The sequence below is a fragment of the Protopterus annectens genome, chromosome 2.part0, assembly GCF_019279795.1.
Source record: "Protopterus annectens isolate FY-2018-M chromosome 2.part0, PAN1.0, whole genome shotgun sequence".
Lineage (NCBI taxonomy): Eukaryota > Metazoa > Chordata > Ceratodontiformes > Protopteridae > Protopterus > Protopterus annectens.
In genome coordinates this window covers 1,472,213,073-1,472,230,435 of record NC_056728.1, presented here as the reverse complement: position 1 = coordinate 1,472,230,435, position 17,363 = coordinate 1,472,213,073, and positions in this window count along the sequence as shown.

The window sequence follows — 17,363 nt, the reverse complement described above, 5'->3', positions numbered from 1 at the left end:
ACATTTGGAGTTTCATCTTCCAGGTACTGAAGTCATGGTTCTTGGAACATTCAGAAGGCATACACTACAATTATATACAAGCAATAATAAACAAAATGGAAGTAACAGGATTTGTGTTATTTGTATAATTACTTTCATGCTAAAAAAGAAGTTGAGTGTTAAGGACAAGATACGAGGATGACAATTGCACGTGAATGACAGCACTTGTACTGAAAGATACAATACCACAGCTAAGGCCTTGATTTCACTGTTAGTAGTTTGGCAGATGAAATCAAGACTGGTAGTGAACTGAATATATGTGTGTCTGTGTTTGTGCCTGTATATGCATGCAGGCATGCGTGAGCAGTGTGTGTGTGTGTGTGTGTGTGTGTGTGTGTGTGTGTGTGTGTGTGTGTGTGTGTGTGTGTGTGTGTGTGTTTACAGACAGATCTTAGTTAAAGGTGGCTCAAGGCAGACTAATGGACCAGGCCCCACCCTCGCCATTCCACTGCTTCATTTATAAATGCAATGCTTGCTGCCCTTGAAGAATAAATTCTTATGCTGCATTAAAAATGGTGTGTTACTGATACTACCATAACACTTTCTGAACTTGATCACCTATGCAATAGCGAATGGCTGGCAAACAACAACAACAACAGGCTCAAAGTCACTAAACACATAGTCCTTAGAGACAATTAAGAAGCCTAGCCCAAATTCCCAATAGCTCTGAAGTACCATCTGGTGACATGATTTGCTCAGTGTTACACAGTAGGTAAATTAAAATGGAAAAATTTAAACCCTGCACCTTTGCTACAGGAAGCAGTTCATTAACAAGTCAGAGTGTTAGCCCTCTAAGCTAACTAACAAAATAACATATTTTACTTAAATGCAGAAATCCTTTACAATCCAGTCTTGTAGAGAAAACTATACCACAGTAATATGTAACATAACTACATAAAATATGCTGAAGATCAGATAGTTTTGATATTCACTACAAATAATACAATCTATATGACCTGACAAATATCAACCATTTTGTAGTTGTTGAAGGCTATAAAGAAGATACTGCAAAAATATATTACTAAAATGTGACATGGTTAGACTACTAAAATACATGTTTAGAGAATCTTATACAATCTAGGCCTGCTACTGATTAAATTCATGCTTTATTATAATGAATAAAGCAAGACAGTTACAGACGATATAAATGTTGCAGTAGCTTTTGTTCAACAACCCATAAGTCCTACAAAAATCAGAAATATTATTGCATACAACATACTTTTTTCTGTGCTTGGGGGGCTTACATACTTGCAAGAAACCTACATCTCATTTTGACCTCACTATGTCTTCCCTGCAATATTGACCAGCCCATTAACATCACTCACTACAGGTCTTACCTACTTGAATGACTAATAATACTGTATTTTTGCACTATACACTGCCACAGTCAACAAAGCCAGATCATGGACAATGGGATCCTATGCAGGGTAATGAACCAGGTCCCCAGCAGCCATAAAGGTATTCCATTACTTGGTCATCTCTCCCCATTTACCATAAAACACTCTTCAAACGTTTCAGTGTACATATTATTTTCTTCCTTACTTTATAATTATCACAGATATTTGGATTTCATTTAAAACAATTATTTCAAATTTTACAGAAAAAATACTAACAACTATTTTCTAAACAAAACACTCTTTCTGAAAACAGACCAATCATGAGCAACAGTAAACATCTTTCCTACTCAGACTCACATTTAGTGAAAATGCATCTGGCAACTCATTAAACTACTAGATGTGTGCTGGGATCCCTAATCAAATAACATGTAGTAAAGTATTAGTTAGCATCTGTGTGAAGGGTACAAGAATTCAAAAGAAAAATACATAACCGATTCAAGGATGTAGCCGGAAATGTACATTTTATGCGTGTGCTTAATGCTGCTACTCGACCCTTAAAATATTGTCCCTATACAGTTTGAAAAGGTGCACTTCACTTTCAACTTTAGCCACTTTTGCTGAAGAAAGATCACTTAAAATGTATTCCTAGCATGTTAACATGTTTTGTACAATTCTAACTAATGGACAGTAAGTTTAACCAGTTCTAAACATTCTCTGCTCTTTGAAACATACATTTTGCAAGAGATGCTCAGAAAACTGTCATTTGAGGACACTGAGTACACCTAGCTACACCACTGAACACATTTGCTAACAGCCTGACACAGCCCATGGATGACAGTATCCCTTTTCAGGAGCAGTCTAGGAGTACTGTCTGGTGAAGTAACTTGGCAGAATGACATAAAAGACAAATGAAGACCAAGAGAAATCAAACCATTTATTATAGGAAGCAGAAAATTAACAGCTCATAACCTTACTCATGCACTATGTGCTAGACAAACAATTACAGCTCAAACAGTGCATTTCACACCTGTGTGCCTGCAGAAAAAAAACAGCAACGACAAAAAAACAAGCCAAATTAAAATGTGTTCATAGTTACAATATTAACATTAAATTCATAGGCTTAAAGCTATTGAATTAATTCACTGCTAAATAATAAACACAATGTCAACATTAAGAAAATCAAGGATTATATCCAAACAGAATGGCTCATATGACAACGCCTCTGTTTGCAATCAAGTTCCTTCTTTTACACCATGAATACTCTGGTTCATAGGTAGCTACTAAGCTTGCAGTCCAGGGGACCATTGAGGAGACTAGCCCAAATTTCCAGTTGACCCAAAGTACTGTGTTACGGCATAAATATGAAGCAAAATCAAATATGTTCTGCAAAACTAGAGGCACACAGGAGCAGACTACTCTAAATTTCTTAAAAAGTTAACAGAACAAGAGGTTTTGCAACAACTGACTGTAGTCCACTGTGATTTAACAAAGGCAAAAATAGGTTCTGATAACTGGAGTAAGGCTTTTGCCTCCTATACTTAAGGTACAGAGTCTGTTGTATAAGTCTATTAAATTAGTGGGATATTACACAAACATGTGTACACACACACACACACACACACACACACACACACACACACACACACACACACACACACACATGCACACACATTTTAATCTCTGAAAATATGGAATCTACTTGTAGTCTGTGGTGGTTTAGTCTATCTTATTGGTTTGCATATGTACAAAGCATTTCTTTCATCTGATTGTTTCTTACATAAAGAAGAACAAGGAAATCTACCTGTGGCCAGTTTTTCCCATTTGCACACTACATTCAAATTGTCTGCCAATTCCTGGAAGTCTCTTTATGCCAGCTCCTGTATCCTTCATTAGCTGATTGCGCCAATGAGAACTGAAGCTGGGACATGCAGAGCATGAAATAAGAGTAAGGTAAGAACAGGAAAATAATGGGCATTATTTTTTTAAGTAATGTTAAGCTTTCCTTCTTTTTTAAAATTGATGTTTTATGGCTGGGTCCCCCAGCCAGCACTGGATGTTAGGCAGCTGCCTAGGTTACATTGTGCTGGATCCAGCCCTATGTGTGCATGTGGGTGTTTGTACACGTGTGTGTGCATATGTGCATATGTGTTTGTATGTGTGTGTGTGTCTGGGTAGTAAGCACAAGATAACCCACATACATGGTCCAATTTCAGTTGTACATTAGTGAATATATAAGAAATACATAAAATAAAGAGCATTTATATTGTCTATGCAAAGGTCTACTCAGCAATGCAGGTTTAATGGAAACTTTATCACTGATACCCCTGGCCATATTAGCTCGCATTCTAATTATCCATTCAAGTTCTTTGTTTTCAACCCTGTTCCTATTTGTCCCTCCTCTAACCCCTAGTGGGACTATCTCAATAACCATGAACTTTAATTCATGTGATATACCAAATTCTAAAACATGTTTCGCTAAGGCATTGGTCTCAGCCTTCTTGGCGATATCATATGCATGTTCTCTAATATGGTCTCATAGCCTACGAGTCGTCATACCTATATAGAAGGAATAACATACTATACATGTATACTATTCCAGTGATATCAGATTATTGAAAGATGTATACAAAAGGAACTGGAACATTTTATGTGCTGATCAACAGGTTAGGGGTTGGTGGGGGATATTCCCTGATATGCCTTTAAGAACAAAAAGTTACTGAAGAGACTTTTGTGTGGCACTAAACACAATCATAAGAACACTACTTGCCCTCCTGGGCACACATATGGCACTTTCCCATGTAATAGATATCATTTTTGTAAACTATTAGATAGTAGTTGGAGGTTTTTACATCCAGATATGAAAAAGGATATGAATTCTAAATTAATAGTGAACTGTAATAACTACTAATTTGGTTTACTTAACTTATTGTATAGTATGTTATTCCTTCTATGTAGGTATGATGACTTGTAGGCTACAGATTTTAATTCACTGTACTGGTATCAGAAGGCATTAGTCATGTGCAATGACATCATGTAGGCACTCCACAGCATGGGAATGATCATACCTCTCAACATCTCAGTGAAAGAAATCTGGACAAAGCCATAAATAATGTATTTATTTTATATTTGTTTACCGGGAAAGTCCAACTGAGCAGAGTTAATTTTCAGTGGAGGCCCGGGGAGGAAAACTTCACACATAATAGACTACATAATAGTAAGTAAAAAATATAATAATTACAATAAGTTCAAAGCAAATACATAAGTTGCCATACATTTACACAACAACAATAATACAAACATAATTGTAAATTAATAAACAAGTTAAAAACAACAGGCATAGAGTGGTAAGTGAAATACTTAGATTAGGACAGGAGTCAACATGGTGATATTCTTGCCGTACTAGTTACGGTGCATTGAGATAAGGAACAAGGATGATGGAGGCGGGTAGGGTGGGGGACATACATTGTATGTTTTATATTTTACTTAGAGTGGATGGAATGAGGAAGAAAGATGGTGGAGGATAAGAGGGTGTGGGGGGATTATTAGAAAGTATGAGAGCTACTGCAAAAGGTTTTGAAATTTGAAAAGGGGAATAGTGCAAGCTGCGTGTGGCATAAGAGGTATGTATAGGAAAGGTGATGATGGTGTCAGGTTACCCAGGGGTATTGCATGAGCAACGCCATGTGTCTATTAAATATTGTTTGAGATGTTTTTTTAAATTGGGCCATATTACTTATTGTTCGAATGGTATGAAGTAATGTATTCCAGATTTTTGCTATGTAGCAGGAATATAAGGAGTCACCTGCTGAGTTTAAAGATTTACTAACTTACATTATTAGCTTATTGGTTGAACAAAGAGTGTGGTTATTGGAATATGGCTGGATTAGGTTATGTAGGGCTTGGATTTTGTCTGACTGACTGATTACTTTATGGGCTATAGTTAAATGATTATATGACAAGAGATGAGGAAATTCTAGCCATGAGAGTTTTCTAAGAGGAATACAGTGATGTGTCCTGTGTGAGGAATCTGTGGCAAATTTAGCTGTTTTATTATAGCATGTTTCTAGCTTACCAAGGTCTGATTTTTCAGGTTAGTAGGTATGGGAGAAGCATACAGGAGTGTTGAGAGAAGTTGGGTTCTTGCAATGGCTACTCTTGAACTATCAGTTAGAAATTTAATATTTCTGTATAGCATACCCATTTTGTTATGTGTTTTCCTGATAATTTGTGATATGTGCACATTGAATCTCATTCTGTTGTCAATTAGGACACCAAGTAGTTTAATTTGTGTGACAGGTAACATTTTTGTATTATTGATTACAGTGATATGGAGGTTGGTGGGGGTCTAGAGTCTTAGTGAGTTGAAAAATCATAAGATTAGTTTTATTAGGATAGAGTATGACCTGTGAGTTGGCAATAAATGATTTTTGTGATATGTCTTGAAGTTGTTGGATGGATGAAGCTATGCATATTAGTGTAGAGGCATCTGCATACTTAATTAATGAAGCGAGTGGACTGGCAGTGCTGAGGTCATTGCTAAAAATGCTGAAAAGAAGGGGGCCAAGGATGGACACTGTGGAACACTAAGGGTAACTGGGAGTAGGGGGGATGAATCTTGAAACCATCTTACTGCCTGTGGATGACCTGTTAGGTAAGTTTGGAACCAGGAGAGAACAGATGGGTGGACCAGAGTTCCGCTGTGGCGACCCCTAACCGGGAAAAGCCGAAAGACATTACTTACTTTCATAAACTTTGAAAGTTGCTAGAATAGCAGGCGTTTGAATTATTATGTATTTTCTGAAACTGGAAAAAAAAAAAAACGAAGTACAGCTACCGTCCAAAGGTCGTAGTCCCAAACAAAAAGAAACAGTAATAGGATAAAACTGGATACGATCACCACAAAATAGTACATAAAATCCAAACTTTATTTGAATAAGCGATTTCATGTGCTATCATGGCACGCTTCCTCAGATTTCACTTTACCATTCAAATCTCAGTATTTAAATACCATCATCATGTTCACTTAATCATTTAATTAAGAGCAATCGATCCTAGCTGAGAGCAATTATGACAATTGTGCATAACAACCTAGATCTTCCATCATAGAATCTGGTAACAAAACACTCAGTTTAAATCGCAACAAAACAAAACAAAGAATAGCGTGCTCTTTCATAACATGAAGGTCTCCTATGCATATATAACAACCTACTAACAAAACCTACTGATAAAAATCAAAAATCAGAAATGATATCATAAAAACTATTAGCTTAAAAATGTATATATGATCCAAGTAAAATGGTTCATGTATTATATATGTATATATATATAATAGTCAAGTATGAAAATACATATAAAATACCACAAGAACAGGAATATAAAAAAATGTGTGAATGAAGGCACATCACAATTCTGTATGTATAGATAATTAATATTAAAATTCCTGCTAGCTTATATGTATGTAAATATAAGCACCCATATACATATAAATGACCAAAATTTAAAAACAATAAATAAGAAAAAGAAAAAAGGAAGTGGATGCCAATTGATCATTATATCAAGAATATTAACCAATGCATATGTAATGTGCATGTAAATGCAAAGGATACGGACATATAAAATTATTATTTACATAAAAAACAAACATTTAAAAAACAGAATATAGTCAAATATGCTGAGACAACATTATCACTATTTACGAGCATCAAGCACCGGCTTAATACTAATTAATTGATTGAGGCCAGGGTCTACGTGGGCTCTTAACTTAAATATCCAACAAAGTTCAATAGATTCTAAGTAATTCATGTTGTTCCCACCCCTCCTGTTCCCTGTTCTTCTTTACCAATTGCAACACTCTAAATCTAAAACTATGCTTAACATGGGTGATAACATGCCTAGCTAATGCATTCTGCTGATTTTTCTTCCTTATATCATAAATGTGGTTATACATCTTTCAATTTCCTAGAGGTCATGCCCACATAAAACACTGTGCATTGTGTACAGGTTGCTAAATAAATCAGATTTTCATTGTCACAGCTGGCATGAAACCTAGGAATAAATGTATAATCAATAGTGGGATGAATGTAATGCTGTTCATTTACAATGAAATTACACATCTTACATCTGTTGCAACGATATGTACCCAGTCTAGTAGTCCTAGGCCTTTCCTGTTCAATATGAAGATGTTCTCTACATAAAATTCTTTTGAGATTCTTGCTATTTCTATAGCTGAATCTAGGGGTGGATCCTACGATATTCAAAATCATAGGGTCAACTGCTAGTACTTGCCAGTTCTTCCTAATGATGTCTACTATTTTACTGTTATCATTAGTATACCTGGTAACAAAAGTTACCCTGGGACCATTCACCATCTTCCTCTTCCCGTTAAAATTTCTGGTTATATTGCCATTTCCTACTCCATTTAGGACTAAATCCTTGGTCTTATTAACCATGGAGCTATTATAACCTCTATCTGTAAATAACATATGCATAGTGTCCAGTTTTGCCTCCATATTCAAAGGATCCTTACAGATTCTAGTAATTCTAACAAATTGTCCCTAAACACAAATCTAGGATGCATGCTGGTGTAGTATAGAAGTGCATTCTTCCAGCAGGATTTTCTATAGAGTGAGGTGGATATAGAGCCTATATGGTCCTTAGTTATGCTTATATCCAAAAAGTCCACTTTATCATAAGAGAAATCTAGAGTGAACCTTAGGAAATCTGTGGTAGATTCTAAATAACCAATAAAGGCTTTACTTCATCTACACTGCCTTTCCAAAAAGCAGTATATCATCTACAAATCTTCTGTAGAAAATCACCTGTGACTAGAATGCACAGTCAAACAGAAATGTTTTCTCCCAATAATAAACCACTAAATTTGCATATAAGTTTGCAAAAGGGGTGCCCATGGCAACCCCCCATTTCTGTGCAAACAGCTTGTCATTAAACATGAAGACATTGTTGGTTAGTATGATCTCTAGAAGTGTGCAGATAAGTATTTGTTGATCATTATTCATTCCTTCAGTTGAACATAAGACCTTCCTCACAGCTTCTATACCATATTCATTAGGGATTGAGGTAAACAGATTTTTAACATCTAGTGTTACTAATAAACATGTGGAATCCATTGTTTCATTGATGTAACAAGCCAATTCATTGATCAATTGGTAGCTATCTTTCAAAATATTAGGTATTTTCCTGACCAAAGGTCCCAATATGCTATCAACGTAAATTGATATTCTCTCTGTTACCCAACCATTCCCTATCACTATAGGTCTCATCGGTGGGGGGAAGATGTTCTTGTTAACCTTGGGTAGGCCTTTTATGTAAGGAATTAAAGGAAATTCAACTAAAAACTAGTTGTACAACTCCTGTGTAACCTGTCTGCACATCAATAAATCATACAGATCATCATGTACCCTTGTAACCATTCTTATAAAATATTCATGGTCAATCTCCATGTAGGTATTAATGTCAAGCAGCATATCCAACATTGCTGTATTATAATTATTGGCATTTAGTAACACAACCCCACCCCCTTATCAGCAGGCTTTATCACCAAATCACTATTCATGGACAAATTAGTCAGAGACTGTTGTTGTTCTTTGCTTAGATTAAAGTATGCACACCTATGTTGTTGTTTCGCAAAATATAAGTAAAGGTCATTTTCACATAAATTAATGAAACTCTCTATGTTCGCTGGTAAAATAGGAACAAACGAGCTTCCAGATTTAAATTGATGTAACGGTTGTGATGCTATCTTATTTTCAGCAACAAACATTAACCTCAGTGCTATCGCATGCCCAAATAATCTTAAATCAATCAATAACTCACTCAAGTCACTTGCTTGTGAGGGGATAAAGGATAAGCCTTTATTAAGTAGAGAATAGTCTGCTGGGCTAAGCTCCAATCTAGAAATGTTGAATACGAGTTGGTTCAATTCCTGACTCTTCATCTTGTACCTTGATTCTGTCCTGAAAGTTTTCACTTCCTGCGACCTCGACTATTGGATCTTGTCCTGGAAGTTTGAAACTTCATTGGGAAAGGAAAAAAGTACTCCAGGCCTTTGCCCAGAACTTTCGGTTTTACTCCCATAGTAGTATCCTCTTTTAGTTCCATTAACGCCTGCAGGTTAGGTGGTGGAGTAGCTACTATAGAGGGAGTGTTCAACTCATAATTTTCACGAGATGACGTGGCTGATGCATCAGTTTCATTCAAGACACTACCACCAGTAGCATTGGTGATACTTAAAGGGATATTGTCAGACACAACAGATCTGTCAACATAGTCATTGTTGTTATTGCGAATATGCTTTTGATAAGTATTTAAGGTTGCTTGTTCATTCGATTGATTATTTCTCGGCCAAACGAACACCTGCCCCGATGTAAAGTCTCTATAGTCACGCTGCAACTTACGGTACTTAGTTTGCAGCTTATCTCTATACATGGCTACTTGCATATACAAATTATCAAGTCTCTTCTCATATACCCCTCCTTTGAAGCGGGTCCGTAGATCTTTATTCAAAGCCTCTACCTTATGTGATAACTCCGCTTCAATGGGAGAGAAGTATTCAATCAACAATTTCATATAATTATAGCTAAGACCTAAGTTCAGCTTCGGCCACCTCTTCAAAAGCTCTGGACGACTGTCTCCATATGTCGGCATGCAGAGCATCCTCATACCACGAGGGACAATATGGAAGTGCAAGCTCGCTTCCATGTGTCTCCTCTGCCAACCCAACATTTGCAGTCTATATAAGTCATTTTCAAGCTCCCTGCTCAAGTCATTCAATTCTTTTAAACTGTCAGCAGTACCTGTAATAGATGAAGCAGCGGGAGGATGTAGCTCCAGGTTAAGTAAGGGATTATTCTGTGTATCAAAAATGTTATTCCACCTCTGATTTAGAAATGTATTTTCAGGATTATAGTCCAACTCGACCGTTGGTGTCTCCATCGTGTGACAGTGGCCAATACAAAAATTAAGGAAGATGGAAAAACCGAAGTACAGCTACCGTCCAAAGGTCGTAGTCCCAAACAAAAAGAAACAGTAATAGGATAAAACTGGATACAACCACCACGAAATAGTACATAAAACTCAAACTTTATTTGAGTAAGTGCTTTTACGTGCTATCATGGCATGCTTCCTCAGATTTCACTTTACCATTCAAATCTCAGTATTTAAATACCATCATCATGTTCACTTAATCATTTAATTAAGAGCAATCAATCCTAGCTGAGAGCAATTATGACAATTGTGCATAACAACCTAGATCTTCCATCATAAAATCTAGTAACAAAACACTCAGTTTAAATCGCAACAAAACAAAACAAAGAATAGCGTGCTCTTTCATTACATGAAGGTCTCCTATGCATATATAACAACCTACTAACAAAACCTACTGATAAAAATCAAAAATCAGAAATGATATCATAAAAACTATTAGCTTAAAAATATATATATGATCTAAGTAAAATAGTTCATGTATTATATATGTGTATATATATAATAGTCAAGTATGAAAATACATATAAAATACCACAAGAACAGGAATATAAAAAAATGTGTGAATGAAGGCACATCACAATTATGTATGTATAGATAATTAATATTAAAATTCCTGCTAGCTTATATGTATGTAAATATAAGCACCCATATACATATAAATGACCAAAATTTAAAAACAATAAATAAGAAAAAGAAAAAGAAAAACGGAAGTGGATGCCATTTGATCATTAACTAGCAGTTGACCATATGATTTTGAATATCATAGGAGCCACCCCTAGATTCAGCTATGGAAATAGCAAGAATCTCAAAAGAATTTTATGTAGAGAACATCTTCATATTGAACAGGAAAGGCCTAGGACAACTAGACTGGGTACATATCATTGCAACAGATGTAAGATGTGTAATTTCATTGTAAATGAACAGCATTACATTCATCCCACTATTGATTATACATTTATTCCTAGGTTTCATGCCAGCTGTGACAATGAAAATCTGATTTATTTAGCAACCTGTACACAATGCACAGCGTTTTATGTGGGCATGACCTCTAGGAAGTTAAAAGATAGAATGTATAATCACATTTATGATATAAGGAAGAAAAATCAACAGAATGCCTTAGCTAGGCATGTTATCACCCATGTTAAGCATACTTTTAGATTTAGAGTGTTGCAATTGGTAAAGAAGAACAGGAGGGGTGGGAACAACATGAATTACTTAGAATCTATTGAACTTTGTTGGATATTTAAGTTAAGAGCCCAAGTAGACCCCGGTCTCAACCAATTCATTAGCATTAAGCCAGTGCTTGATGCTCGTAAATAGTGATAATGTTGTCTCAGCATATTTGGCTATATTCTGTTTTTTAAATGTTTGGTTTTTATGTAAATAATAATTTTATATGTCCGTATCCTTTGCATTTACATGCACATTACATATGCATTGGTTAATATTCTTGATATAATGATCAAATGGCATCCACTTCCTTTTTTCTTGTTCTATTTCTTATTTATTGTTTTTAATTTTTGGTCATTTATATGTATATGGGTGCTTATATTTACATACATATAAGCTAGCAGGAATTTTAATATTAATTATCTGATGTACCTTCATTCACACTTTTTTTATATTCCTGTTCTTGTGATATTTTATATGTATTTTCATACTTGACTATTATATGTATACATATATAATACATGAACTATTTTACTTGGATCATATATATATTTTTAAGCAAATAGTTTTTATGATATCATTTCTGATTTTTGATTTTTTCAGTAGGTTTTGTTAGTAGGTTGTTATATATGCATAGGAGACCTTCATGTAATGAAAGAGCACGCTATTCTTTGTTTTGTTTTGTTGCGATTTAAACTGAGTGTTTTGTTACCAGATTCTATTATGGAAGATCTAGGTTGTTATGCACAATTGTCATAATTGCTCTCAGCTATGATTGATTGTTCTTAATTAAATGATTAAGTGAACATGATGATGGTCTTTAAATACTGAGATTTAAATGGTAAAGTGAAATCTGAGGAAGTGTGCCATGATAGCACGTGAAAGCGTTTATTCAAATAAAGTTTGTATTTTATGTACTATTTCATGGTGGTCGTATCCAGTTTTATCATATTTTCTGAAACTCTAATGCCTGTCATTATTTAGTATTATTTAGTGAATTTAAACCTGAATAATTTGGCAGAAAGCCACAAATTCTATGAGGCAAAGACTAAAAATATTAGGCAAAAATCTGGGCAGTTAAGAAGTATAAGCATGACCCTCTTGATTCAGCATCCAGAAACTGATCCTGTAGCTGCACTTCTTGAAGTCCCTGAAGTCCAGCAAGAGGATCAAGCCCTTTAACACCCTCAGAAACAAGAAATGGTAGTATCAGAACCTTAACCTGAGTCTGAGAGAAGGATAGAAACTATGACCCCCCTCCGCATAGTAGATTGTGGGCCTGAGCTAAAATAAAAGAGCTACGTGGCAAGGTCATAGTGTCTGAAAGATTCACTTTTGTGTCAATCCAAGGGAATATTAATAACACATTTTTTCTTTATGTTTTTGTCCTGATACTTGCTGACTGAAATAGCTATACTTAAGTGATACTCTCAGATAAGTAATATCAAAGTTTTATGATCATAAAGCTATTAAAATAAATACACAGTTCCCAGCAGTTAAAGGAGGAAAGATAGAATGCACTTTCTTATTACAAGTAGGAAGCAAACTGTGTATTTTATTAAATAAGCACCAAATACTCTACTTGCTGTGATAATGAGCTAAAACATATAGAATGCGCAAAATTGAAGCACCTATTAAACACCAAAGTGTTACCAGTAATATTTCAAAGAGGAATTGCAGACGTCCTACCTATCTGTTATCTTTGTGGCCAGCTAGAAAGAATTGTCATATGTCAGTTCATCTACTGCCTCCTGCAGCATGTCTCTGTAACTGGACAGAATGTAGAGAACTTCCCATGCTAAGCATGAGTCTGTCATTTGAGCTACTTTGTTTCACAGCTTTTGGTGTATTAGAATAAAGTTTACTTGTAGAATGTATTCAGTTTAATATTCAGAGATTTCTACCATTAGTAGGAATAACCTGTGATCTAAATTTCAGTATAATAAAAACAGATAAAAATCCACTATAATGAGACAGATGTACACTACATAATCTTATAAAATAATTACATCTTCATCAATATCTAACAGTATCTATCAAGTTCCTCCAATCAGACATAATTCATTCTTTCCTTAACACTGTAAATTTCAGACACTGTTGAGGTGAGAGGTGCCTGCAAGGGGCTATCATTCAAGCTGCCGTAAGTGTTTTTTGGCCTTACAGGCATTCTGACAATGAGGGCATTTGTAATTGCCCTCACCCCATCCATGGCAGGGGGTGACAGACAATAAAGCTGCATCACCACAGAGGCCTACAATGTTATCTGTATGCAAATATATCCTTCAGCACACTCATTTTGAAGGTTACCACATCAGTAGCTCATTGAGTCTAATGGGCCACAGGTCTTTAACCTCCTTCAAGAGATTGCAATAGTGTGTGGCCAGTTCCACCTACTATCCTTCCTGATAATTGGAATGTCCATCTTCCCCTGACAGCTCTGTCAGGCATATGAGCTGCCAATCCAACAAGGGTAGCCTGGGTCATGGTCGGGGCTCTGTACCTGTATACTAGCACAGCTGGCTAACAGTCCTGCCTTTTGTTGTCACTTTCCAAGCCAGGGTATATTCAGTGAATCATTCCTACAAGTACAGACAGGTATAGCTAGGCAGAAATGCTGTTCTGATGGTTGGATTACCCTCCACAATGGCTTAGCCAGTTTAACTGATGAGGACATTGCTCTGATTCTTAAGGGCTTCATAGGTCTACAGTAGCCTAGTCTTTGTTCTCATGAGTAGGCCCAGTCTATAAGAAGCTTTGGAGACTGGTGAGAATCACAGAGGTCCTCCACAGCAGTGAAGACATTACTCTTTTTCTGGAGATCACTAGTCAGTTCCTGTGTGAACTTAAAAAAAAAAAAAAAGAATCTCCAGCCAGACAAAGAGATTAAAAATGACATAAGTACATCATTATGGGAGAAGAGCCTGAGCCATGCTGCACTATGCATGTAAGTGGCTGACACTACTGCCCTAACCATAGTAAAAGAAAGCATACACATTACAGCCTGCCATATGGTAGCTTAGAGCTCAGCCATAGACACTGTCTTTAGCACCTCTTGAGATCCAAAATTGTTTCATTGCCAGGTCCATTTTGAGTAAGTAGAACTTGAACAGGTGCACCAGACAACTGAGGGATCTAAACCTCATTGTGGCTGGGAAGAGCACCATGTTGCCACAACTGAAGTCAGCTTTTTTAGCCTCTTTGTCATACAGCAAGATATCATGATGTTGTAGACTATGCGATTCATGCTGACCAAATAATTCTACTGAGAAATATCTGGATAGGATCTTGTTTGACTTAGATATGGAGTATATTATGTTTTTGCCTTCTTTGAACTCTATACGGCAGAGTTGAGCCGATTCAAGTCACACGTATGGCATCCTTGATAATATACATTATAGCTTAGAAGACCCACTATTATTCTTCTTCCAACTGTGTTATTTATTTTATCTTTTTTACTGTGATGACCAATATCTTTGGTGTCCATTTTCATTGAGATAAGGGAACAAAACTTCAACGAATGCAGCTGTATTAGCACATTCTGTATACAAGTATAACATAGTCAAGTCTATAACAAAAAAAAAACAATCCTTTCTTAATGAAATGTTTTCATGATTCATTATATTTATTTGGGCCATTGGGGATCTGTCAGTCCAACACTTCTTATTTCTGAAAAAATAAACTCAGTCCTGCAGACATTAGAACCATAATTTGGAACCTGTCTCAGCAAATAAGCAAATCACAGTGCAGAGGCATATGTGTCATGCAGTGACTACCTCCTTGTCTGAACTAAACTACTTATCAAGATCAATCAGTGTTACACACTATCTTAAGAATGAACTGGACAGATTGATGGATAGTCATAAATTCACTCCAGGTATGACTGACCTATCACTCCTTGAAAAAAGAAAGAAAGATCTAAGTGCGGATATTGACAGGGAAGTGTAAATGGCCACAATGCCAGTTGCCTTTTGCTTTCTATGATTCTTGGCAATTGCCCCTGATTATTTTTAACTTTGCCTACAAGCTAAAACTATCAGATTATGCTGTACTAAGGAGCCCATAAAATAGGTGCAACATATCATGTCTGCATATAGTGGGTTTGGTTTTGTTGTACTGAATGTATTAACAAATACTTATAAAAAATAAAAAGTCTGTAGGTGTTCAAAACCCTGGACCTGTAGCACATGTATGCCCTTATTAGGTCATCTGCATATATCCCATGGACGTCATTCAGAGGATTAACATTTTGCTTAGAGAAGATTCTCAATTGCTTGTTTTATTTTTATTTATTATTTATTTATTGTGTGTGTGTGTGTGTGTGTGTGTGTGTGTGTGTGTGTGTGTGTGTGTGTGTGTGTGTGTGTGTGTGTGAGGATACCTTTTCTGTGTAACCTCTCTACTTGTTTTGATTGCATAGAAGAGTTTCAGTTAGCCCAGTACAGAAATTTATTGTGATGACTATGTGTTCCAGAATTCAGTCATCACAGCATATGATGGCTTATTTCATGGTACAATGGCCAAGAAAACAAACTGCGAATTTATAGAATCTTAATTTATAGCTCTATCTTACAAAAAAAAAATCTGCTGCCCTTATTGTAAATTAGGTTATATTTGTAAGTCACTTCCCATGTATGACACAAACCTGATATTATATTACTAAAATAAATGTAACAGAGTTAAATAACAATTTTACTATGTTGTTGTTTTGACCAATAATTCTAACTTTCACACATTTAAAATTTTTCCAGAAAGCACAGCTATCAATGTTTTTTGAAGTGTGCATAACAGTTGATGCACATATTTAATATTTCAATATATATATATATATATATATATATATATATATATATATATATATATACAAATGCAGAATGCATGTACATATATATGTGTGTGTGTGTGTGTGTGTGTGTGTGTGTGTGTGTGTGTGTGTGTGTGTGTGTGTGTGTATAAATAAATATACATATATGTTTATATTGCATTATTTAATCAAATAAGTTACTACAATGAGCGATACATGCAGCTATAACTTTAAAAGGGGACAATTGTTATTCTTTGTCTTCTAAGTGGTGCAATCATTAATGAATCTTTCCTTCTACAATACATGAAAATGAATAACATTAATAAATAAAAGCATAGCATGCCAAAATTGCTATTCTTAGCAAATTAATTAGGAAAGAGTACTGAGACACAGATAATAATAAAGCCATTTGGGAAATTAATAATGATTAAACAAGTAAACTATCTCACACTTTAAAAATACTGGGAGGATTTTTTTAACATTCCCTCTTGTATAAATATTTAAGCAGGTCTTGAAGTTTTTATTATCTAATCTGTGAATAAATATGCTAAGAAATTAGAAAAGAGCTAAAAAAAGATTTAAAGTCAAGTCTTCATGCTTCCTGGATCAGTATAAGGATATAACAGTGTGCCAGTTTAGTCCTTAGTGTAAACTTTTCATAGTGCAATCAGTAATCGAGAGTAGATTTTGTTAAATTCACCTTGCATATCTCATAAAACAGAACAAAACAGTATGGAACTCAGTAGTAGGAAATTAACTATCACTACAATGATACTAATTAAATATGTATCTCATTAATTTGATAATTTAAATAAAATCTCAGTTGTGTTGTGCTGTACATATTTAATCAAGGTATTGCAACCGTGTGATGTGTTCCTTTAATTTTTGCTGGTAAGTATGTGAAAGAAGCAACAGCATGCTGAACATGCAGTTTGTTCACAAATACTAAACCACTGACTATATGAGCTCTAATGTTGAAGACATCTGCTTAAATGAGTGTATCACCTAATATT